Raw genomic sequence first — 26904 nt, 5'->3', positions numbered from 1 at the left:
ACTTCCCTGTTAGCAAACCGTGGGGCTCTTCATTCACCAGTCGCACCATCCCAACATGAGAGATCATCCTGGATCTGTGAAGATTATATGCACAGGGTCTCAGTAGCTGAAAGACTTTGTGATCTTATTGATTTGTTGAGCAATCATGAGGGCTTTGTAGCCTCCTCCTGTCCTGTTTTCTCTGCTCTTAAAATCTCAGGCAATTGAAATTTCCTCTCTAAATCTCTCCAGCTGATGCACCAGTGAACTGAAACATGAAACTGCACAAAGCAGATTTATGTGACATCAGGAAAGTAAGTTACAACAATAAGAATTTTTGACAGACCAGGACAACAACAAAAAGAACCTCACCACTAACTACTGGTATACAGACAGTAAACAATCAATAATAGCTTGTTATCATCATTGAAGTAGATGTTTAATGTCTTCAGCTAGTGAAAAGGAGTGATCCCAGGGGTGTGTTGAGTGTGTGGGGGAGTGTTGTGCGTCAGACCCTGTCCCATCTGCAGGACCTACTTTCAGCTTGCATGGAAAACTGCTTCGGTCCTCAATACTCACCTGTGACTCCATGTGTCTGCTTATGCAGACTGTATTCACAAGCCGGTAACTGGATTGATTCACAGGTCAAACGAGGTGAGGGCAATTTGTGAGCTGGTGTCCATGTTCGACCTCTGACCACCCTTTCTCAAGAGCGCAAAATAACATTACCTTGATCAATGCTGCAGAAAAAAATGGCCCTTACTGTAACAGATTTTCCGAGGATTGAGATCGATGATCTTCCAGAATTCCTCTGAACTTACTTTTGGAGCATAGCACCATGTGGTCTCTAGTGCAGTGTAGAAGCCATAATGTTCCTCAACACAAGGTGCTGCATATCATCCATTGCAGCCCACCAGATCTTCAGTTTTTATGACTCATCAAAGCACTGAGAACAGATATACAAGACTAGGAGAGTGGGACTGGCCTTGTGCAATCCATCTCCTCAGAAATGAACTCGAAGACTATCTACAGTCCTGGTCTCCTAATCAGTAGCAGGCTGTCAATGCCTTGGAGATACTTTAGACGATGCTTGCTAGATTGATAGCTAGAATGAGCGGGTTATCTTACAAGGATCAATTGGACAGACAAAGCTTGTTTCCACTGAAGTTCTTTTCATGACTGATGCTCAGTAACAGCAGTGTATATCATCTATAAACCCACAGCCACTCCAACCCACAAGGACAGCAGATATATGAAAACATCATCACCTGCAAGTTCTCCTCCAAGCCACTCACCATCCTGACTTGCAAATGTATCACCATTCCTTCAGTGCAGGCCTTAGGATACTGTACTGCAAGATTAAATTTAGATATATTCAAGAAGACAAACTTGTTCTAGCTCCTCAAAACTCAAGATGCACAGTCACTGACATCTGTAGAGGGCAATGAATATTTCAACCTGGGGAACAGCAAAGAAAACCTATTCAATTGATAATTTTGAAGCAGCCAATACTTTGTACCAATGATTTCCAGGAAAAGAAACAAAGTTTGGGCTAGATGAGAATGCTGATCGATAATGTGACCTGTGCAATTTTGCTGCAAACATCTCATTCCATAACATCTCCCATTGATGTTCTGGAGTATGGCATAAATGATGGAATGGACTCTGGGTTAAATGGCCTGTTCCACATACTCTGTAAGTTCTATGTAATTGTATTCCTGTGTTCCCCATCTGTTTATCTATCTTCACGTTAAATATGTCAAGGCAATTTGTCTAAATGTTGTTTATGAAAACAAGCTCTACATTCTCATGAATCTTTAGTGAAAGACATTTCTTCTGAGTTCCCTAATGGATTTAAGCCTCTTCTCCTTCAGTATGGTGTTTTGAAGATGTGGATGTACTTTAAGAGAGTTAAAAGCAGCTGAACTACAGATCATAGAGTCATAGAGTCATAGAGTCATAGAGATGTACAGCATGGAAACAGACTCTTCGGTCCAACCCGTTTATGCCGACCAGATATCCCAACCCAATCTAGTCCCACCTGACAGCACCTGGCACATATCCCTCCAAACCCTTTCTATTCATATACCCATCCAAATGCCTCTAAAATGTTGCAATTGTACCAGCCTCCACCACATCCTCTGGCAGCTCCATAAGCTTACCACCTTCTGTGTGAAAAGGTTACCCCTTAGGTCTCTTTTATATCTTTCCCCTCTCACCCTAAACCTATGCCCTCTAGTTCTGGACTCCCCCACCCCAAGGAAAAGACTTGTCTATTTATCCTATCCATGCCCCTCATAATTTTGTAAATCTCTACAAGGTCACCCCTCAGCCTCTGACGCTCCAGGGAAAACAGCCCCAGTCTGTTCAGCCTCTCCCTGTAGCTCAGATCCTCCAACCCTGGCAACATCCTTGTAAATCTTTTCTGAACCCTTTCAAGTTTCACAACATGTTTCTGATCGGAAGGAGACCAGAATTGCATGCAATATTCCAACAGTGGCCGAACCAATGTCCTGTACAGCTGCAATATGACCTCCCAACCCCTGTACTCAGTCCTCTGACCAATAAAGGAAAGCATACCAAATGCCTTCTTCACTATCCTATCTACCTGCGACTCCACTTTCAAGGAGCTATGAGCCTGCACTCCAAGGTCTCTTTGTTCAGCAACACTCCCTAGGACCTTACCATTAAGTGTATAAGATTTGCTTTCCCAAAACGCAGCACCTCGCATTTATCTGAATTAAACTCCATCTGCCACTTCTCAGCCCATTGGCCCATCTGGTCCAGATCCTGTTGTAATCTGAGGTAACCCTCTTCACTGTCCACTACACCTCCAATTTTGGTGTCACCTGCAAACTTACTGACTGTACCTCTTATGCTCGCATCCAAATCATTTATGTAAATGACAAAAAGTAGAGGACCCAGCACCGATCCTTGTGGCACTCCACTGGTCACAGGCCTCCAGTCTGAAAAACAACCCTCTGCCACCAACCTCTGTCTTCTACCTTTGAGCCAGTTTTGTATCCAAATGGCTAGTTCTCCCTGTATTCCATGGGATCTAACCTTGCTAATCAGTCTCCCATGGGGAACCTTATTGAACGCCTTACTGAAGTCCATATAGATCACATCTACTGCTCTTCCCTCATCAATCTTCTTTGTTACTTCTTCAAAAAACTCAATCAAGTTTGTGAGACATGATTTCCCACACACAAAGCCATGTTGACTATCCCTAATCAGTCCTTGCCTTTCCAAATACATGTACATCCTGTCCCTCAGGATTCCCTCCAACAATTTGCCCACCACTGAGGTCAGGCTCACTGGTCTATAGCTCCCTGGCTTGTCTTTACCACCCTTCTTAAACAGTGGCACCACATTTGCCAACCTCCAGTCTTCCGGCACCTCACCTGTGACTATCGATGATGCAAATATCTCAGCAAGAGGCCCAGCAATCACTTCTCTAGCTTCCCACAGAGTTCCCGGGTATACCTGATCAGGTCCTGGGGATTTATCCACCTTTAACCATTTCAAGACATCCAGCACTTCCTCCTTTGTAATCTGGACATTTTGCAAGGTGTCCCCATCTATTTCCCTAAGTCTATATCTTCCATATCCTTTTCCACAGCACCAAGTGTTCTCAATAAGGCAACAGTGTATGTAACACTGGGACAACTCGATTAGCTCATTGCCTGGAGACAAAAAAACACAAATTCAAATTTGGCCAATCAGTTTAAATTATATCTCGAAAAATGTCAAACTCCAATCCAGTTTGAATTGAGTATATTGACAATCTTAAATCCAATGACACAACCCGAAGCTTTGGGGGTATAAGACTGGGGAAAATCGAACAGTTGAGAGGAGAATTGTCAAGTCCTAGCATGAAAAATACCTCTCTTAAAAGTACCTTTTCAATCAGTAACCTGTAACACAGAAATTCCTAACAAGGAGAAAAGAAGACACAGGAAGATCCGAAGACAAGAACCTACAGCTGCCTGGTTTTGAGATAAGAAATGTGGTTTTGTAAATCTTCTTTGGGTGTTTTATCAGGTGAATATTATAGAAGGAAAGCTAAAAGATAGGTTAGTGGAAAAAATTGTAAATAGTGGTTAGTTAATTATTCTCTGTTATTCTTTAAGAAATAAAGTTGTTAATTTTTACTTTAAATAGTTCTTGGCCACTCAAATTTTTACAGATTACTGCATGGATAAATCTTTTCTGTGTTGCTGGTTTAAATTTAGCAGGAATATTTACCCGTGTCGTAACAATGATCTCTGATAACATGTGATAAAGCCCGTTTAATGCTGCACCCCCTTCATTATTTGAATGGCAGTGGGTAATGTTCCTGCTTCTGAACTAGAAGTACCAGGTTTAACTCCCACTCCACACCCAAAGAAAAAGCATTCATAATGGTTCCAAACAGTTTGGGGGTCAAAATGTAAATCTTCCATCACGTGCTAGTGGCAGGTGCTAAGAGTGAAGGAGATTCCTGGTCAGCCATGAGTTGGGAAAACCATTGGATCCTCTATCACCACTGTCCACAGGTCCACAATACATCACACATGTAAATGCGCATGTTGCCATAGCACCTGGGATTCTTCGAGTGAACTGTAACCCACATCTGCCATCCTCATGATGAAAAGATAAGAAAACCAGATCATTTTATGAAGAACTGGGTCAAGCCTTTGTACCTATGATAACTGTGGATGTATACTTTAAGCCCTAGCCCTAATATAATCATTGAATATACTCTCACCTTTGATTACTCAGTAGTCATGGACTCAATTTCAACCCCAGAGATTTTAGCACATACTGAAGACTGAGTAAAGGAATGCTGCACTGACAAATGTATCATCTTCCAACTGAGACGTTAAACTGAGGCCTGTACATCCTATCAGGTGACCTTAAAAGGTTCAGAGAAATAAGACTCCTCCTCTGTGCCTTGGCCAACACTTATCCCTTAACCCACACTAAAATAGTTTGATGTCATCATTTTTATGGGATATTGTTGTTCATAACTTAGCTGGATGTTTCCTTGCATTTCTTCGGACAAAGGCAATGCCTGTGGATGAATTTAGGCAGTTTAATGTTCTGATAGGCTCCATCTAAACATCCCTTCCTGTTGCCAATCTCCTATCAGAATATTTGTGGGAGAGGTTGGATGGTTGTCACTTCCTGATTGTGGATGGTTCTTATTATTGAATGCACTGTTGAGAAATAGCTGAGGCCAGTTGTCTATGCTTCTCTATTCTTATTCCTTCTGTAACTTATAATGTGGAACTGAATAGTCATTGATGCTATCCAGACATTCAATCCATTTTCTATCAGTATTAGATAAAATATTAAAAATTGTATCTCACTGCCTTTCTTCAACTTGATACTGGAATGGAAGATCATTTAGAATATTAACTTCTCCTTATCCCAAGGAATACAAAGGACTGGAATTTAAGGTTCATTTTCTTTAATCATTGGTTAGAGTTCAGTTCTACAGAACTCAAGAAGAATATAGGGGGATTGGAGTGGATACAGGGCATAAGATTAAAGGGGGATAACTACACCTTCAGTTGCCTCCAAATCTTTAATAAGCAACGCATTATTCTTCCTTTGGATAAAATTAAACAATGGCAAGGTGCCACTGATTATTTTCAGTACAGCATTACCATGATACAATCGATCCTTATTAAGGTTCATCTGTCCCTGACAAAATGAAATGGGTTTTGTGAAGGCTCCATCATCTCAGATTTCCAACCAAGTTCTAAAGCTGAGCTCAACATTATTTTAATTTTCCATTTGAAAGATTTTTACTCAGATAAAATGCTTTGCCCGAGCTCTTAGGATCTTGAGCAGCTGTGCATGTTTGTAGCGAAAGCTTTTGTCTGGAAAAACATGATGGATGACTAAAGTAAAAGAATGTGTCAGCACTTCTTCAGACACTCCAAAGAATCTTTCATTGCAGGTTAGATACAGAATAAAGTTTGCTGCACACTGTCACTCGACATGAACCTCCTACAGGCAGAGAATTGCAGAACCAATGGAACAAACAATTATCCCTTTTTATCACCCTTTATCAGTACATTTCAGGATAGCTACAGCATGAGGTAAAAAGTAAGTTTCCTCTACTCTTTTAAATGGAAAGTAACATTTTCTCAACTCTTTCAAACTGAAAGTAAAATTCCCTCCACACCATCCCCATTATACACACCCAGGGCAGGTACAACACAGAGTTAGAGACAGTGTAAAACCTCCTCCTGCACTGTCACATGAGTTATATACACAGTAGAGTTGTGTCTACACAGTCCCATCAATTCTCAAGGGGCAAATACAGAACTAGTTATATAGATAGTAAAGTTTTTGAAATTATTATTTCAAAAATGTTCCTCAAGGCTCCGTAGAACACACAAATACCATATTTGTGAGCTTGGTCCTATTGATATATAACATTGGGGTGCAATGTTCATAGTATAGGTTGTTACAAAGATGCTTTGTGCTCAATATTGCTTGAAGAATTTTTGAATTACTGTGGAAAAAAATAATTTATTTCAAGTTTCAGGGGCATGCTTGGTGTGGTATCTTTAAAATAAGTGATTGAAAGTTCCCTGTGGACATTGAAGGTTTTTTAACAATGTTTACTCGAAACCATGTGACTGAAGATAATAGATTGTTTTGCTATATACCCTTCCTGGTTGTATTTTGAACAGTGATTGGCTGGAAAAGTGTTTTGTTTTATCTGCATCAGTTAAGGGAAGTCTGCTAAGAGCCTGCAATGAACAAGCCACCCAGCTGATCACTCCCATTTCTGAAAAGAAAGACCTCTGAATCAGTTCTCCTGCTCCTCAGATGCTGCCTGACCTGCTGTGCTTTTCCAGCAACACACTTTTGACTCTTTATTGAATAGGTTTTATTTTGATTATGAACCAAAAATTGCTTTTATTAAGAAACCTGGTTGACAAATCTTTTTATTTAAAACCTATTAGAGATGCAGCTATTTAATTGGTCATTTTGATAACTGATAAAAGTATATTTATTTTATGTTATGACCCATGGAGTAGTGGGACTTATGCACTTCTCCAGCCTTAGTTGTAACGAGGTCTATAATTATTATCATATTGCTTTTACATGTTGAATACTAGACACTAGTTCAAAGTTAAAAAAAAATAAACAGTTGATTTAATTAAAAGTGGACATGAAGCTGGTGGATTACTTCAAGAACCCAGAAGTTTTGTTGAACCTGTTGAAGGAAGGCAATCTGCCCATTATTGCTGGAATTGCACAACTGTCTCTGTAGTGGTTTAGCTAACCACTTTGGAATGAAAAGTGAACAGTACATGCTGACTTTGCCAGCAATGTCCACATTTTGAAGAAATATCATGAATTTTAAAAACAATTATTGAGGCATTTGCATCTTCAAATGTTGGGTGTTACCTGATAGTTTGATTTGTCTATTTTAACTTTGTTCATTCTTAGGATATTGTTGTCAATGACAAGGCTAGCAATTAATGCCCACTCCAAGGTGTCCTTGAGAAGGTAACGGGGAGCTATGTTCTTGGACTGCTGTTGTCCTTTTGACGTAAGAAGTGCAGTTAGGAATGGCACTACAAAACTTTGGCCCTAATGAAGATAAAGAAACAGTCAGCTAATTTTCCAAATTGGAATTATGTGCATGATTTGGAGGTGAACTTGGAGTTTCTATGCATCTGCTGGCCTTGCTTTTCCAGCTGGTAGAGGTTTCTGCTTTTGGAGACAATGATGAAAAATGTAATTCATTACAGAATAAACAATTTTTTGGGGACAATGATAACACACAAATAGTGAAAGTGAAAATTACCCCCCCCCCCCATAAATATCTTCACTGTTTTGAAAATTAGTTCAGATGTACTGAGCTAAAGATGTACTGATCTTATTGGGTCTCACACCACAAAATATTTGCTCAAATAATTGGTCAGACTTAATGCAACTTCACCAATGTGCTTTTAATTCACTGTTTGTTTTTGTATGTCTTTCATAATTCAATACCCGAACACTCCTACTGTTATTGTTGCTGACTATGTGCATGTCTTAATTTAGGGGGAAAAAAATTATAGGGACCAGCATAAATATGAAAATTATTTTCTATTAAACAGAACTACTTGAATGTAAACTATGTTTCTAATCATTTAACAAATGGTGAACAATAGAGTAATATCAATCAGTAAGGTCCCACTGTATTATACAACACAGATGCAGAAGCAAGGTTACAATAGCAAGGAAGGGAGCCAATAAGCAGTTGGAGGTAACCAGCAAGCATCTGTTTCCCAGCTTAACCAGTTAAGATGTATAGGGACACCAGTGTGAAGACCTGATAATAATAATTATTTGGGGAGGTAGATTTTGCTTTTTCTTTGAACCAACAGAATATTAATTCCAAGTCTTGACTGGTATCTACCATGAGTACTCACTGTAATAGGTTACCAGCAGTTATATAAAACAGATGTCTGGATTTGAAAACCAGGATGGATAAATGTCAACATTATCTTGATCATCTCACCAGTTTCAGGCCAAATATCATTATGATGGAATCAATTGACACAGAGTCAGTTTGGGGCAGCGGAGATAAGCTAGACCAACATTAACGTTATTGAATGCTGAAATAACATTGAGGGGCTGAATGGACCAATCCAGATCTTATTTCATAAGTTTTTGAGAGCATCTTTCTCATTGTCATCATTACTTTCACCCTTAACTTCATACTTACCACCACCTTCTTCCTCTTCCTCCTCCTCATCATCTAACGTTCCTTACTCCTTATCAACTCTTGAATCATTCAAAGCCCTTCAACTCCTGAATTCAAGGGCATTTGAAAGAGTGGGGGGATTAAATAGTTTAACCATAATTAGGGGTTTGACTGGCAGAACAAGAGCATCCACTTGATTAATTTCATCAGAAGCCATAAACTGACCCATCAATGTGACCCAGAGCTTCAAGGAAGGAGGAGACAAAATACCAAAGTAAATGGAATGCCTCAAAATCACCTCATATTGGCCTTTCTAAAGCTGCACACAATCAGCTGTCACCTCCTGTCTGGGCTGGACTTAACCATGTGTGTTATGACTCTGATGGGGATAGATGTGGATAGTTTTGGATAATCCAAAAATTTCTAGCAATTAATTATGCATCATAAAATCGGGTGGTGATATTATTGATGGTTATAGGCATGTTAGCATCATCGGCAGCAACCCTTATATTTGGCACCTCACCTATCTCCTTCAATATATATTGCCTCCAGTACTGGATGAAGTGTGTACCATCTACAAGATGTACTACAGAAACTCAACAAGATGTCTTCAATAGCACCTTGCAAATTTCACCTACCAACATTGAGAAGTATTAAGACATAAGAAGAACGAGAACATCAAGTTCCTTTCCAAAACACATGCAGCATCTTTAACGTGGACACGCATCACCATCCCTTCATCTTCACCGACTCAAAACTTTGGATTCCCTGATTAAGAGTCAATGGGGATACATGGATGACAGTGGTTCAATAAGAACTCGCACCAATTCCTTCTCGGGCAGCAATGAAGGGTTTTTGTCAGTGGGTGAGGTGGATTGGGGTTCAGTGTCAGGAAAGATGGGGCCAGGCAGTATTCCAGGGTTACAAGTTTGTCAGTGCTAAAGGCAATGGCATCAGATCATTCAAATGGACTTGGCAAGTCCCCTGAGGGGATGGAGAGACAAAACAGTGACGGCTGTGGGAGTTGGAAATTAGCTCATAACTGGCCCTGTCTGCATAAGACACTTTGATCAGTTTGCGTACTAATAAAATTAAACCCCTCGATTATCATCCTGTAGACTGCTTTGAGGAGATTGGTAACTCCTTGCCCCTAGCCAAATCTCTCCAAACTGACGTGCTGGAGACAGGAGGCGGGGAGTGTTACATAACCTTTTTCATGGAAGTTTCGAATCAGTATCCTGATTTATTTAATGGCCAATAATATCAGCTCCAGGCCTCTGCTGTACGTGTTGAGGCGGCGTCCCATGGCTCAGTGAGTGGGTGAGCTAACATTTCGGTCAGCTCTGCAGACAGCCCCTGTGTCCCTTTAAACTGACGCTCAGTGTTGGAGCGCCGCTGGTGCATTATAGTGCTTTCAGGAAGGACAGAGACACGGGACCCGCAACATAACCAAAAAAAAAGCAGCTCTCTCTCCCTGAGACTGCCCAGAGATCTGCCGCCACCCAGATGGACAACAAAGGTAAGGGTTTTTTTTATTGGAGAGGTTTGCAGTTTCTGGAATGTTCGTGTTCCTGCATTATTGAAGAGAGAACACGGGGACTTACAGAAAGGAGGAGACTGCAGTATACAGTACTCACTTTCACCGTGCTGCTGCTGTGAATCGGCTGCTGCCTGGCTTCACTGCAGCATGAAGACAGAAAGTGGCAGTCTTACTCTCAAAGACAGCAAATGTCATGCAATCTCAACGCCTAACTCTCTCTGTTTGTGTCTCTGAAGGTTTTTTTTTGGGGGGGGGGGGGGGGGGGGAGAGAAGATCAGCGGCTAAAAGCATTTGCTGATGGAGATGATTATTTGTATTGAGACCAAATGATTGGTCCAAGCAAGGGACCGGTTTTTGCAGGAAATTGACTTTCTGGTGAACAGGACACTTTTTTTTTTGTTTTTGTAAAATCAGATCAGCATAAAGTACCGAACAGATGTGAGGTCCAGTCTGTGAGATGGCTGAATAAACAATGTGCTCCTTATCACAGTCCTTTCAACAGAGCCGCAACCCAGTCTTACAGAGCTGGGCCGTTATTGTCAGTGGGGCTGTGTAAGGGTTAATTTTAGGGTTTAGGGTTTGAGCTGTCTCTTAGCTGGCTTATTTTTAAATAAATGATTTTGCTGAGCCCTTCTGGCTTGTCCCGTTTCAATTGCTGCATAGATCACATGTAATGAATGACCAAATCCCTCTCTAGGCAAAGGTGTCTCGCCTCCCCCTCTCTCTCTCTCTCTCTCTCTGTCTCCCCCGCTCTTTGCTTCTTTCTCGTTCTTGCCTCCGCGCATTGAGTTACCCCAGCAGATCCAGTTGCAGAAGTGGAGTGGTCGCTCTGTCCCACGCTAGTGCAGCAAGTGCTGGCTGGTTAACCAGATAAACATCAGGGGGTGAGGTGTGAAAGTCTCTGAACTGGAGCAAGCCCCTGCCCAGAATTTAGACTTGAAAAGGAGTAATGTTCTGGAAAGTTGATGCCCTGCCATTCTCTATTGGTCTGTAGTAGTCTCTCAAATTGGTGATATGAAATTCTTTTGGTTTTCCAAACTAATCTCCTTGAAAACAATAGTAATCAATGAACACAAAACAGTGTTTCAGACTCTATTGTCAGATTGATGTCTCCAAGTACATGTTTTGCTAGTTCCAGATTATTCTGAGACATGGCAATCGAACTGAAATGAATTGAAAGGCTGTTTGGGTAAGTTTATGGACTGTTTAATCAAGTAATGCTATATATAGTCTTTATTTGCAGCCAAGTGTTTTTAAAGGCTGTGCTGTCAATGAAGCCTGCCATTATAATAAGCAATATTATCAACCTACACATTGGATCATACTGTGCCTGTAAGGATCTCAAGTGAGCACAGGAGGTTATAACATAGTGTGCACATGCTTGTTCTATATTGAGGGAGCTGGGTTGGATAGGAATGCCTGGAGTTGTCAGGGCACATAGTAGAAACCAGCTCCAGGCTTATTTCCCAAATAAAGCCAGGGCCTAAAGCCAGGTCCAGACCCATTTCTCACACCTGATCTCTTGAGTGTAAATTTGACCAAACCAGGAGTTTTTCCAGAGGTGAATAGAAGTTCCTGCCAAATAACGAATAGAATGGTGGCTTTCCTGAGCATGGAGTCAAAACAGAGCAGGGCCATTCATTTTAGTCCTGCTGTGGGCAGCTGCTGGGCATTGTTTCAATTCCCTATCCAATTCCTATAGCTTGTAACCTCATCCCTGTTCGAATCCTCTTCCTACTTCTTCTGCACCCAGAAACACTATTCCCTTTCAGGTGACTCTGATTATTTACAAGAGCAGCTTCCTGGGAGTGGCAGATGTCTGCCATACTGGTGATGCATGACAGCTTTTGTCATGTGAGCCTTTCTGTGGCAGTCTGGGAGCAATAATTGTCACTGCCAGACTATTCTCCCATCCCCCCCAATTTGGCCTCTGACCAGTTTTTGCCCCATATGATGATCAGTTGATGATCATCAGATTTGATGGTGCAATGGCTAATGGAATCAATCATTTAGTTTGTGGTTTGTTATTGGATACCTACACCCAGATTAACTCATGGCTAACTGTGAATTCTAACTTTTTTTCCCTATGATAAATTGCCGCTAAATGAAGTTATATTTTGAGAAGGGCAGTGAGTCATTTGAGATTACATACTATTTGACAGTAGACAGCTAGTCATTCAGCTAAATGGCCTATGTTAGGGTTTACCCTCTGCATGAGTTCCTTCTACTCCCTCTTCATCTCTCACTGTTCTTTTTATTTCTTGTGTTTGTCTAGTTTTGCTGTAAATTGATCCATAATATGTACCTCAACCACCCCTTGTGGTAGCAAGCTCCATGCCAATACGTTGTACCTCAGTGGTGAGAAAGCTCTTAGGATTGATAAACCAGACAAAAATAATGGTTGCTTGGACTGATTGTGAATTAAGTAAGGCAAGTCAGCACAGTTGTATTAAAGGTGAATACAGTTTAATAAGTTGATTGAGTTTTTTTTGGTAACATAACAAAAGAGGGTTAATGTAAATAATACAGTGGATGTGGCCACATGGATTACCAAATGACTTTCGAGAAACTGTGTCATAACAGACTTACCAGCAAGATCACATAAGCTACAATAACAGCATGGATACCAGCTTGGCTTGAGATATAGGAAACTGAGTCATGGTGAGTGGTTGTATTTTGGACCAGATGAAGGCACACTTTGGGGTTCTGCAGGAATCAGTGTTAGGACCGTTTCTCCTTGATATATGTTAATAACCTTGGGTATATGGGTGACAGTTTCAAAGTTTACACAATATTATGCAGTGTAAGAAGGATAGTGAATCTTCAAAAGGACATAGACAGGCTGATGGACTGGGGCAGACACATGACAGATCAGATTTATTGCAGAGATGTGTGAAGTAATAGCCTTTAGCAGGCAGACACAATATAAAATAGAGGTTACAATTCTAATAGGTGCAGGAACAGAAGGGTAGAAACACAAATCATTAAAGCTAGCAGGACAGGTTAGGAAAGTGAATAAAGATGGGATTCTGAGTTTTATAAATGGACACATTGAGTACAAATGCAAGGAAGTTACAGTGAACGATTACAAAGCATTGGCTCAGCCTCAACATTGTATTTGGTTAAATTCTGAGCAGCACAATTTTTGGAAAAGGTGGAATTTTTAGATGGCGGTGCAGAAAAGAAAATGACCAGAATGGTTCCAGGGATGCAGGATTTCTGTTACATGATAGGTTGGAGAAACTGCAACTGTTTATCTTGGAGAAGAGAAGATTGAGAGGAGATTTGATCAAGGTTTTGAAAATCGTGTGGAGTTCAAATTGAGTAGATGAGAGAGAAACCGTTCCCTTTGATGAAAGTGTTGAGAACCAGAGGACGTCGGTGTAGGAGGTTAATAGGAAAAGCAGCAAATGACAAATGAAGAATATCTCCTGTAGTCAGCAAATAGTTTGGCTGTGGAATGCGCTGACTTAAAAGCATGGTGGATTCAATCATGGATTTCAGTGGAGAATTGGATGAGCAGGTGAATGAGCAAACTTACATCACTAAAGGGAAAGGTCTAAGAGTGGCATTAGGTGAGTTGCTCTTGAGACAGCCAGCACAGACATGATGGGTCAAAAGACCTCCTTCTGTCTTCTAAGCAATCGGTGATTTGACTCTGTAAAGCCAACGAGAGCAGACTGTGTGGACTCATCAGGTTGATATAGGCCGAAAAATCCAGAATTATGAGGAAAGAGTCAGAACAACTGGGACTACTGGATCAGTGAAGACGAACCTTAATTAAGGTTTTGAAAATTATGAGGAGTCTTGATGGTGGATAGAGAAATAATAATTCAGCTGCTTGGGGAATCATCAATTTAAATTTCATTGAGAGTGCAGAGAAAGTTTCCAAGAAATGTATTTCACAAGGTGAGTTGTTGAATAGATTGAATGCTTTGTTGTATTGAGCAGGTAAAGCAGTGGAGAGCATAAAGGACAGCACCAGTGGAGGTGAGTATAAATTAAAGGTGGACATTTTGATCATTCATCTGCTTGCATTTTTCTTCATTTCTTTTAGAAAGTGACACCATAGAGAATCTCTGGTCTAATTGGCTGGTAAAGGACCTAGATAGAAAGTAGCTTTAAAAGTATTAGATTCAGGAAGGAGTATAATAATTTAGGGACTTTCCAAGAACAAAAGTTTTTAAAGGTAAATGCAATCTAATAAACTATACTGGAGATGGCAGTGCAGATGATGTGTTGTTTTTGCATGATATGGGAGCTGGTGAATCCCATTGTTAACAACAGCGACCATATCCACAATAATGGTCTGCAGCTCGAGGGACCTTGGTTCAGAGTCATAGAGTCATCGGGATGGACACCATGGAAACAGACCCTTCGGTCCAACTCGTCCATGCTGACCAGATATCCTAAATTAATTTAGTCTCATTTGCCAGTACTTGGCCGATATCCATCTGAGCTCTTCCAAGTCATATAACCATTCCGGATGGCTTTTAAATATTGTAATTGTACCAGCCTCCACCATTTCCTCTGGCAGCTTATTCCATACATGCATCACCCTCTGCCACTTATATCCCTTTTAAATTTTTCCCCTTTCACCCTAAACCTATGCCCTCTAGTTCTGGACTCCCCCAACCTGGGGAAAATACCTTGTCTGTTTACCCTATCCATGCCACTCATGATTTAATTAACTTCTACAAGGTCATCCCTCAGCCTCTGATGCTCCAGGGAAAACAGTCTCAGCCTATTCAGCCTCTCCCTATAGATCAAACCCTCTAACCCTGGTAACATCCTTGTAAATCTTTTCTGAACCCTTTCAAATTTCACAACATCCTTCCGATAGGAGGGAGACCAGAATTGCACACAATATTCCAACAGTGGCCTAACCAATGTCCTGTATAGCCACAACATGACCTCCCAACTCCAATACTTAATTCTCTGACCAATAAAGGAAAGCATACTCAATGCCTTCTTCACTATCCTATCCACCTGAGACTCCACTTTCAAGGAACTATGAACCTGCACTCTAACGTCTCTTTGGTGCTGGGTCCACTACTTTTCATCGTTTATATAAATGACTTGGATATGAACATAGAAGGTATAGTTAGTATGTTTGCAGATGACACCAAAATTGGAGGTGTAGTGGACAGCGAAGAAGGTTAACTCAGATTACAACAGGATCTTGATCAGATGGACTAATGTGCCGAGGAAAGGCAGATGGAGTTTAATTTAGATGAATGTGAAGTGCTGCATTTTGGAAAGGCAAATCAGGACAGGACTTAATGGTAAGGTCCTGGGAGTGTTGCTCGATGAACTGGAATCAGAGCATCAGACAGTGCGGCATATCCGGGAGGGGAGGGTTACCTTGAGGCTGTGTTCCAGGCTGTCACACCCTGCAACTTAAGTATTTCAAATTTGGCTACTAGTCAGGGACAGAAGGGTGTGACGACAAGTAAGACAGGTAGAGGGATCTCGACCATAGCATTAGAGGACTCTCAACTCTTGAGCTTGTCGAAGAGGTATGAGCTACTTGCTCTGTGTATGGATGAGGAAAGAGTCTGCAGGGATGATGGTCAAACTGACTACTGGACCGCAATCCAGGAAGCCATTCAAGTGGAGAGAGCACAAAGTATAGTGATAGTGGGAAAGGGGTCTATAATTAGGGGAACAAGTAGCATCCTTTGTGAGCAGGATTGAGAGTCCCTAATGATGTGTAACCAACTGGGTGCCAAGGTATGGGCTATCTTGAATTGGCTTGAAAGAATACTGGAGAGGGAGGGGGGGAGGATTCCGTTGTTGTGCTTCATGTTGGCACCAACAACATAGGCAAGAGGAAGTGTTTAGTGATCATCATGAATTAGGAACACAATTAATAACAGGATTTCGAAGTTTGTATTCCCTAAAATACAAATCTCAAAGTTTGTATTCTCTCAGCCTATACATGGCAGATCCAAGTGCAAATTTGCACGCTGATAGAATATTATGGAAGTAAACAAGTGGCTCAAGAAGTGATGTAAGATAGAGGGCATTTGACATTGGCATCAATATTGATTAGATTAGATTCCCTACAGTATGGAAACAGGCCCTTCAACCCAACCAGTCCACACTGACCCTCCGAAGAGTAACCCACCCAGACCCATTTCCCTCACACTATTGACAATTTAGCATGACCAGTTCATCTGACCTGCACATCTTTGGACTGTGGGAGGAAACTGGAGCACCAGAAGAAAACCCACGCAGACACAGGGAGAATGTGCAAACTCCACACAGACAGTCACCCGAGGCTGGAATTGAACCTGGGTCCCTGGTGCTGTGAGGCAGCAGTGCTAACCACTGAGCCACCATGTTGCTCCTATTGGGATATGAATATTGAGATAGGAATAGAAAATATTGGGATAGGAATGAACTGTACCATCAGCTTGGGCTCCACCTGAACCAAACTGAGATGAGAATCCTAGTGGAGAGGCTAAATAGGGTAGTCAGAGGACTTCAAACTAGTTAAAGGGGGAAATGGCTCATGAGAGGTTATTAAAGTTTTCAGAACAAGTAATAAGAAAGAGAGTATGGAAAGGGTCAGGAATCTAACTTCAGGCACAGCAGATAAAGGGACAGCTTTGAGAATGGTGGTGATCAATACAGGACTGAGGGTGTTGTACTTAAATGGAGTGGAGTGTAAGAAATAAGGTAAATGAGTTTGTAGCACAGATTGAAATTGGCAGGTGCGATGTTGTGGGCATTACAGATGTGCCTGCAGTGTGTGGTATTGGGTAAAGGTAGTCTGAGGTAGTTTGTTGCTTTATCTTAGGCCTAACTCGTGATGGAGAATCAACCACCATAGAGTATCTACTGAAGAAGCACTTTCCTTAGATAACAAGAAGATTTATTGCATAATAGCAATAAATGCAACTACATTTGGCCAGGCATAATTACTAAAATGTAAGGAAACTGCAGAGATCATCTAAACCCTCCAAAGGCTAGAATAGAACTCCTTATATCTACCCAAGACTGTGTGTGGTATCAGTCAAATGGGTAGAGCCAATGTGATTTTCAAATTTCAAAAGTAAAGACACATTATATAAAATATGATTTAGTCCAAGTGGACTGGAAGCAAATACTTGCAGATAAAACCGTGTCAGAGCAAAGGGAGGCATTCAAGGAAGAAATGGTGAGAATATAGATTCACAAGAAAAAAGGTGGGATCAAGACTGAAGAATCCTGAATGCCACGAGTCATTAGTGAGTTTGAGAAGATTTGTAGCTCAGGTTGAAGTTTTGGATGTAGGTTTGCTCACTCTGGTGGAAGGTTCATTTCCAGACGTTTCATTACCCTACGAGGTGACATCTTCAGTGGGCCTCAGGTGAAGCAATGCTGAAAATTCCTGCTTTCTATTGATATGTTTGGGTTTCTTTGGGTTGGTAATGTCATTTCCTGTGGTGATGTTATTTCCTGCGGTGAAGTCACTTCTGGTTCCTTTTCTCAGGGGGTGGTAGATGGGGTCTAACTTGATGTGTTTGTTGATAGAGTTCTGGTTGGAATGCCATGCTTCTAGGAATTCTCGTGCGTGTCTTTGTTTGGCTTGTCCTAGGATGGATGTGTTGACCCAGTCGAAGTGGTGTCCCTCCTCATTGGTTTTAGCTTTCAGCGGTTTCTGGGGTCTTGATGCTGGATGTGGACGCTCTTATTCCTCTCGCTTTGAGGTAAATGCTGGAATTGCATATGAGACAATCTGTGTTGTTGAATTTGCCATTGCCAAGGGTGTGTTTCTGGGATTTTACTAACTGGAACACTTAATTAGAAGTAGTTAATATATCTATTATTTTGTTAAGCATTTTGATCGAGGTACAATTAAGCCAAATCTTTACTTTATTTTTAGTTTGTCTTTATTTTAACTGTAGTGTACAAAGAAAGTATGCCTTGCTTAAGTCGATAATTTGACCAATTGCGTTGCATCTGGAATGCAATGCCTTACATTTACCTTTAAAATAAGAAAAAAATTGGGTCTAGACTATCTTAATATATTTTGAGGGGGTTTGGTCTGGTTCATAACATAGTTAAGGTGGCACAAGAGATACTTGCTTTTATTAGCCAAGGCATTAAAAAAAACACAGAAGGGCAAGGAGGTTATGTTGTAACTGTATACAATACTGATTAGGACATAACTGGAGTACAGCAGGCAGCCTGGTCACCACATTATACAGAGGCTGAGATCGCACTCAAGAGGGTGCAGAGGAGATATGCAAGGATGCTTCCTGGGCTGGAGGGGCTGAGCTATTAGGAAAGGTTGAAGAGGTTAGGGATATTTTTCTTGGATCAGTGAAGATTTAGAGGGAACATCATGTCGTTGCAGTAAGTTTTGAATTCTTTATGTCCATAGGTGAGATACCAGAGGACAGAAGGACTGCCCTATTATTAAAAAAAATGAGAGGTGGGGATAGACCAGAAAATGACAGGCCAGTCAGTCTAACCTTGTTGGTAGGAATGTTATTAGAAAGAATTCTGAGGGACAGAATTCGAGAGACAAATAAATTGGGGATAGTCGGCATGGATCTGTTAAGGGAAGGTCACATTTGACTAATTTGATAGATTTCTTTTGAGGAGGTAATCAGGAGTGTTGATGTGGGTAACACTTTTGATGGAGTCAAAATGGACTTTAGTGAGGTTTTTGAGAAGGCCCCTCATGGCAGGCTGGTCAATAAAAGTAAATGGTCTAAGAAGAGAGTTGAGGAGAAATTGTTTCATCCAAAAGTGACAGGAATCTGAAACACATTGCCTGAGGTAATGGTTGAATTAGAAACTCTCATGACACTTCAGCAGTACTTAGCCTCCAGACTGCAGGCCAAGAGTGGAAAAATCAGATGAATGCTGCCTTTGTTGACCTGAGTGGACAAGATGGACTGAATGGCTTCCTTCCATGCTGTAACATTTATGAATCAATCAGTCTATAAAGTGCTTTGTTTTTGAGCAGATCCAATGAATCTCAAAGGATTCTGTTATAACGATCCTGACTACCTATTAGCCAACATGTAAATGCATTGTGGAGAGATGATTAGTGTCAAGTAGTAAAAATTATGCAATAGTATGTTACTTCTAAAACACCTTCACAGAAATTTAAAGAGCTGAGTTAATTGTGACAGTTTTTTTCGGCAATCTTAATGTCGAGGGCAATGGTTCTTTGTGTTAATTTGTGAAGACTTGGTCATATCTGAATAATCTAATTGAATTCTTTAATCATGGTTGTTAAGAAGAGAGTCATGTTGACTATATTGGCATTCCAAAAAGCATTTGTTAAAGTTATGCAGAAGACAATGATAAAAACACAGTCATTTGGAGATCATCTTGCGATGTGTTTGAGCGTAACGGAAGAAATAGGAGTAGGATTGGATCATTCATCCTTTAAACATGTCATTGAGTCATGGAGATCTACAGCTCAGAAAAAGACCGTTCAGCCCATCACATTTGTGCTTGTCAAAAACAAACACCTAAATTCTTGGCCAATGCATTGTAGTTCTTTCTTCCTCTGCTTGCTCCACTCGTTTTAATTACAACATTTAAGTCTATGAACAGGAAGGATAGAGAGGGACATGGGGCAAGTGCTGGAAATGGAGCTAGATTAATTTAGGATACCTGGTCAGCATGGACGAGTTGGACCGAAGGGTCTGTTTCCGCGCTCTACATCTCTATGACTCTATGATTTTATAAATTATTCTCATTCTATTTTCCAGCACTTTGCCCATACCCGTGTATGTCTTGACATCTCAAGTACACATCTAAATACTTTTAAACCTGCTCCACTCAATGAGTAAGATTATTGCTAACATTTGAGCCTAACTCCTCATTCCCAAGCTATACCAATAGCCCTTGAATCCCAGTCTTGTGGATATGGAGATCTGATATAAAGTAAGAAATTGCTGGAGGACTGAATAGATTCTGAAGAAGAGTCACATCAGACTCAAAATACTGTATAAGCTATTTGTCCCTCCATAGATGTTGCCATACCTGCCGAGTTTCTTCAGTTCTTTCTGTTTGTTTTTTTTCATATTTCTAGACTCCACAGTGTAGTGACTGTCATGAGGTCAGCCAGGTGAACCCCATAGAATATGAGTTCCTTTACTGGGGCTATTAACCTGCTCAAATCAGGGAGCCCTGGCTGACAGATATAACCAGGAAGGTTGGAGGTTCTGTTCACTCTGAGAGTTGGCTCTGAGGGAGCTGGATCAGTGTCAGGTACTATGCATGTGCAAATAAAGGATGACTTGGTGAATGGATACAATCCTCTGTGGCACTATTCCACACAGTATTTTGCTTGTATTGGAGAAAGGATAGGTTTTGTGCTACAGAAAAAGAAGGAGCACGGAGGAATAAGTGGAACAGATGGTAAATGTGCACCAAAAGCAAAGACAAAGAGAGGGCTAATGGTAGGAGAAAAGGTTGGATGTTACTGGTAGGTGTCAATACATTAATCCCTAGATTCCTTTACTGTCCAACAGTCTATCGATTTCGGTCTTGAACATATTCCATAACCAACAACCCATAATTCTCTTTGATAGTGAACATCAAATATATACAACACTTTTCTCTCAGTCCTCATACCTTTTTAACCTGTGAGTTTGTTCTGTAGTTCCATATTCTCCAGCCAAAAGACAGATCCTCTCAGATTTTTCCCAGCGCAGAAATATTCATTACCAGGGGACATAGCTTTAAGGTAAAAGGGGATTATGTCAAAGGAAGTGTGAGAGGTAAGTATTTTATGCAGAGGTTGCTAAGTGTCTGGAATGCACTCTCAGAGGAGGTGGTGGATGTGGATACAATAGCAACATTTATGAGGAATAGAGGGATATGGAATGCATAAAGATGAAAGGTGTTTAATATAGAAAGGCATCATGTGTCAGCTCAGTCTTGGTGGGCCAAAGGGCTTGTTCCTATGTTGTACTGTTCTTTCTATGTCTACCCTGTCATGCTGTGTATGAGGAAGGAGTCAATAGATAGGGTTTTAAAATTCACTTGATCAATGTTCAGCACCAGCATATTCCTGTGAGGATAAAAGGTAATGATGGTGAGATTTGAAACCCTGGATGACAATAGATATTGAAAGCCTAACCAATAAGAAAAAGAAGCATATGTAAGGTTACAGAAAATGAAATCAAACATGGCTCTTGCAGAAGGGGCCATAAAATGTCCATGGCAATAGGATTAAGGAGAATCCCAAGGAATTGTATATATATATAAAGGGTAGGTCCATTCAAGAACAAAGGATGGAATTTATGTTGTGGAACCAGAGGAAGTGAGTGAGGTTCTTAATGAGCACTTCACATCAGTGTTCACAAAGTGGAGAACATGGATGGTGCTAAAATTAGAGAGGAGTGTTTTGATAGTCTTGGCATGTTGACATTAAGGCGGAGGAGCTGTTAGTGTCTTGAAAACCATTAAGACTTGACATTAAGTCAAGTCCCCAGCCTGATGAGATTGATCTCAGGATACTGATGGAGGTAAGGAAGGAGATTGCTGGAGCCTTGACAGAGAACTTTGGGTCCTCATTAGCCACAGATGAGGTACCAGAAGACTGGAGAACAGCCGATTTTGATCTTTTGTTAAGAAGGTCAATAGGGATAACCCAGGAAATCATTTACTTGCATTTAGAAAAGAATGAAGTTATTAGAGATAGACAGCATAGCTTTGTGTGGGGGAGGTATTGTCTCACAACTTTGATTGAGTTTTTTGAGGAAGTGATGACAGTGAGGGATGAAGGTAGGGGCAGTGAATGTTGTCCAAACTAAAGCACTTTTTACTACTCTTTTTACTAAAGCATTTGACAAGACCCCTCTTGGTAGGATGGTCCTGAAGATTAAGTCATATGGGGTCCACGGTGAGTTGACAAGCTGGATACTAAATTGGCTAGGCCATAGAAGGCAAACAGTAAGAGTGGACGGGTGTTTTTCTGATTGGAGTTTTATGACCAGTGGTGTTCTGCAAGGATCTGCTGTTTGTAATAAATGTAAATAATATGGATGAAATTCTAGGTGGTCTGGTTAGTAAGTTTGCAGATGATGTGAAAATGGGGAATGTGTGGATAGTGAGGAAGGTTGTTGAAGGATACAGAGGACATAGATCAATTGGAAAATTGGGTGAAGAAATGGCAGATGGAGTTTTAGGGAGGGGAGCCAGCCTCGTGGTTGTAGCGTTGCACTGTTACTCCAGAGACTCAGATAATGTTCTGGGGAACAGGACTCGAATCACACCACGACAGAAAAAAGGTGGAGCTAAAATTCAATAAAAATATGGAAGTAAGAATCTAAGGATGATCATGAATCTATTGTTGACAGTTGGAAAAAACCCACCTGGTTCACGAATATTACGACACGGGGTAAATCCCTTTGCGAATTTAAACCCAAAACACAGAAAAGGTCACCTTGCGCCGTCATAGAGATGTACAGCATGGAAACAGACCCTTCGGTCCAACACGTAATCTGCTAACTTTTGAGAGGCAAACAACTATCCCAGAGATCACTAAAGTAAAAATGAATAATTTTATTCTTTAAGTCCAACAGAGAACATTAAAACATCGGCTATTTGCAGCTCCTTTCTCTTAAACCTACTTTTTACCTCCCATACTACAGTACTAGTCTGATAAATTCCCTCTTAAATTTATGGCAAAATCAATTTCAAAACAGGTATAGTGTTCGGATGTCAAACTTACTCTGTAGATTCTTTTAGGTCGACTTTAGTGTTCTGCTGCGCACATTTCTTATAGACAGGTACCTTTCAGAGAGTTATTCGATTAGCAGTCTGTTTGTTGGCACTCGTTGCTGTTCTCCCCCTAACTGTTCAAGATGTCTGATTTTATACCCCAAAACATCAGATCATTTCATTGGTTTGATGTCATACCTAATAATAAAATTCAAACTTGATTGGATTTTAATAGCTGGTGCATAATTTAAACTGGCTGAATTTGAATTTGTTTTTGTTCCATGGCTTCACAGCTCCAGCTATTTGTGTCAACCAAATGTTACATTTTTAAATCTTTCAGCACACTATGCGCTTTTCTAAATCCTTGCCTTATTCCTCTCTCTCTTAAACGTACAGTACACACCTACACCTTCATAACACTTAATGACCTTTAAGGTAGGAAACTGCCATCCTTACTTGGTCTGTCTTTTATGTGACACCAGACCCACAGCAATGTGGTTGACTCCTAATTGCCCTCTGAGCAGTTAGGAATGGGCCTTAAATACCCCCATCCGATGAAGAAGTTTTAAACATCTGGCGAGGTGGTGAGGTGATGCTTTGTGCAAGGTTAAATGTAAGAGGAAAATATACAGTAAATGGCAGGAACCTTAGAAGTATTGATATACAGAAGGATCGCAGGGTACAAGTCAATAGTTCCCTGAAAGTGGCACCGTAAGTGGATAAAGTGGTAAAGAAGGCATGTTTAGTTTCACCAGTTGAGGCATAGAAATAAAATTGGGCGAGTCATGTTGCAGTTGTATAAAACTTTAGTTAATCCACATTTGGTGTATTGTGTGTAATGCCGGTTGCCACACTATGTGAAGGATATGGAGGCTTTGTAGAGGCTGCATAAGAGGTTTACCAGGATGCTTCCTGGAATGGACTGTATATTGCAACATTTAAAAGGCATCTGGATGGGTATATGAATAGGAAGGGCTTGGAGGGATATGGGCCGGGTGCTGGCAGGTGGGACTGTGGGGTTGGGATATCTGGTCGGCATGGACGGGTTGGACCAAAGGGTCTGTTTCCATGCTGTACATCTCTATGACTCTATGTGTTAGCTATAAGAAGAGTTTGGACAAACTGGGATTGTTTTCGTTAGAGCTTTGGAGACTGAGGGGTGACCTGATAGAAGTATATCAAATTATGAGGTGCACGGATAGGGTGGATAGTCAATTTGTTTTGCCCTAGGGTGGAAACGTCAAATACTAGGGGACATAGGTTTAAGGTGAACAGGAAACGTTTAAAGGAGATGTGTGATAGAAGGATTTTACACAGAGATTGGTAGGCTCTTGAAACACACTGCCAGGGGCTATGGGAGAAACAGATATGATAGCAATGTTTAAGGGACATTTAGATGCATGAGCCAGGGAGTAGAGTTACAAATGTTGTGCAGGCAGATGGGATTAGTTTAGAATGGCATCATGGTCAGCACACACATGGTGAGCCAATGGGCCTATTCCTGTGCTGTACTGTTCTAAAATGGGCGTGTTCTATTTGGAGCAGAGAAGATGACCTGACTGAGGTACTCAAAATTGTGAACAATGTTGACGGGGTAAAGAAGAATGTTCTGTTTCCACGAGCTGGTATTTCAGTAACTCGGGGGTCACAATTTCAAGATAGTCAGCAAGATACCTCACAGTGAGATAAGGAGAAACATCTTTACTCAGAGGGTTGTTAGGATCTGGAATGCGCTGCCTGGGAGAGTGGTGGAGGTGGATTCCGTATGAGGTTTCCAAAGAAAGCTGGATCTGTAGTTGAACGTGTTTAGAGGGATTCGGAGGTCGGGCTGGAGAATGGGACTAGCTCTTCTGGATGCTGTATAGACATAATAGGCCAAATGGCCTCCTTCTGTAATGTAAAAGTTTCTGATTCTGTGATTCTATAATACTGGCCTGATATCTCTGGCTGAGGGATTAATATGTAAAAAGGCATGGTTGCCTCAGAGTGAGTGAGTGCTGAGGAAACAAGTGAAGAGCCTAGAGATGCAGTCTGGTCCAGTCAATGAGCAGGGTATGAGTCCCTGAGTGCACAGTGACCTTGCTGCAGCATTACAATGAGAATTGCTGGTGCAGCCCAAAGTGCAGCATTGAAGTACAGAAGCATCCTGCAAATGAATCAAGGATATGGGATTGTTCGAGGCTGGCACATGCTGGCTGCAAATGTCCATGGACATGGAGTATGTGTAGTCAACGTCAATGGAGCGTGTCCAGAGATGTTTCAACATGGTAGTCGCTTGGAGCAAGAGGTGAGGTGAACCTGCCAGGGACCTGCTCCAGCTTCCTTGTCAAGTGTGTTTGGTTAGGTTGAATATTAATGAGGTGAATAGTGCTATTAACTCAGTGTTTAATGAGCAGTAATGGCCATCAATTGGCACCAGGTTGCTACCTAATGACAGTTTTACCGCAGCGCTTGTGAAATGCAAAACAATGGAGCGAGGTGATTGCATTGTTGAGGTCGGCCTTGCTGGACTTGTCAACTAATTCTAGCACATTCTCAGGTTCACTTCACCAAATTATGGAGACATTCAATGGGTCACATACAGAGAAGCTATTTTTCTCTACTGGTGGGAGTCCACAACAAATGGGCAGAGCTTGCAAAAAAAGATTGCAGAGAATACTGTGGATGGTGGAAAGCTGAAAAAAGAAGAGAAATGCTGGAGAAACTCAGCAGGCCTAGCAGTATCCATGGAGAGAGAAAAATAGATAATGCTTGAAGACCGATTTAACTCTTCCTCTGTGTCACAAACACTAAATTAACCACATGGACAAACGCAAAGTGGAGAATCGCAGGTCTGCAATGAATTTTATGAAGTTATTGCAATAATTCCTTCCAATTATCCTGTCCCTCAATAGACTGCCGCCCCCCCCCCCCCCAAAAACTATACTTATTACGAAGACTTCTGACACTTTGTTTTATATAAAACTGGAATAACTGTCTGTTACTAACAAAAAGTACAAAATTCTGGGATTGACAATGAGACAAATTATTAAAAGCCAGTAACTAACTAGTTGGACTATTAGCAACAAATCCCTCTTTTTTTTCCCCAAGCCAGCACTTAATCTTGGATGAGACAAAAGGTTAGTTGTGGAGCTTAGGTATTAGGTTAAAGATGGAAAGAGAGAATTTTGGTAAGACACGTGGCTGTACTGAGAGTATTTGAATCTTGGGTTTAGCAGTTTGGAACTTCGAAAATGCTAAACCCCCCCTGAACATGTCTGAAAGCATGGTCAGTAAATTTGCGGACAACACCAAAGTTGGTGGTATAGTAGGCAGTGAAGAAGGCTTTCTTAGATTACAAAGGGATCCTGATCAAATGGATCAGTGGGCAGAAAAATGGCAGATAGAGTTCAATCTGGATGAATGTGAGGTATTGGAATATGGTACAACAAACAGGGGCAGGACTTATACAACTAATGGTAGGGCCTTGGGTAGTGTTGTAGAATACAGGGACCTAAGGATTCAGGTACATAATTCTTTGAAGTTTGTGTCACATATAGACAGGGTGGTTAAAAAGGCATTTAGCACACTTGCCTTCATTGCTCGGTCCTTTGAGTATAGAAGTTGGGGAGTCATATTGAGGTTGTCCTGGACATTAGTGAGGCCTCTTCTGCAGTGTTGTGTCAAGTTCTGGTCGCCCAGTTATAGAAAACAGTTCAGAAGAGATTTACCAGGATGTTGTCGGGAAGGGGGATTTAGGTTATAAAAAAATGCTGGATAGGCTCGGACTTTATTCACTGGAGCATAGGAGGGTGAGAGGTGTCCTTATAGAGGTTTACAACATCATGAGGGGTATAGATTGTTTAATGGCAGGTGTCTTTTCTGTAGGATGGGGGATTTCAAAACTAAGAGGCACATTGTTAAGGTGACAGGAGAGAGATTTATAAAATATATGAGAAGCAATTCTTTTATGCAGAGGATGGTTCGCATGTGGAATGAACTTCCGAGGAAGTGGTGA

The 26904-nt window shown here is 41.1% G+C and overlaps 1 long non-coding RNA gene across 1 annotated transcript in view; it reads left to right on the top strand.

Moving 5' to 3' along the window:
• Positions 1-9984: 9984 nt before the first annotated feature.
• LOC148148271 (uncharacterized) overlaps positions 9985-26904 on the top strand; it is a 28938-nt gene continuing 12018 nt past the window's right edge. Inside the window, exon 1 of the long non-coding RNA XR_015759011.1 lies at positions 9985-10202. This is a non-coding gene — a long non-coding RNA (uncharacterized LOC148148271). The remainder of the gene's footprint in view (positions 10203-26904) is intronic.

Source organism: Chiloscyllium plagiosum, unplaced genomic scaffold, assembly GCF_037043375.1.
Source record: "Chiloscyllium plagiosum isolate Xiang-an unplaced genomic scaffold, Cpla_swu_hap1 HiC_scaffold_13, whole genome shotgun sequence".
Lineage (NCBI taxonomy): Eukaryota > Metazoa > Chordata > Chondrichthyes > Orectolobiformes > Hemiscylliidae > Chiloscyllium > Chiloscyllium plagiosum.
Note: the sequence above shows the minus strand (reverse complement) of the source record. Positions and strands in the feature narration are given on the sequence as shown.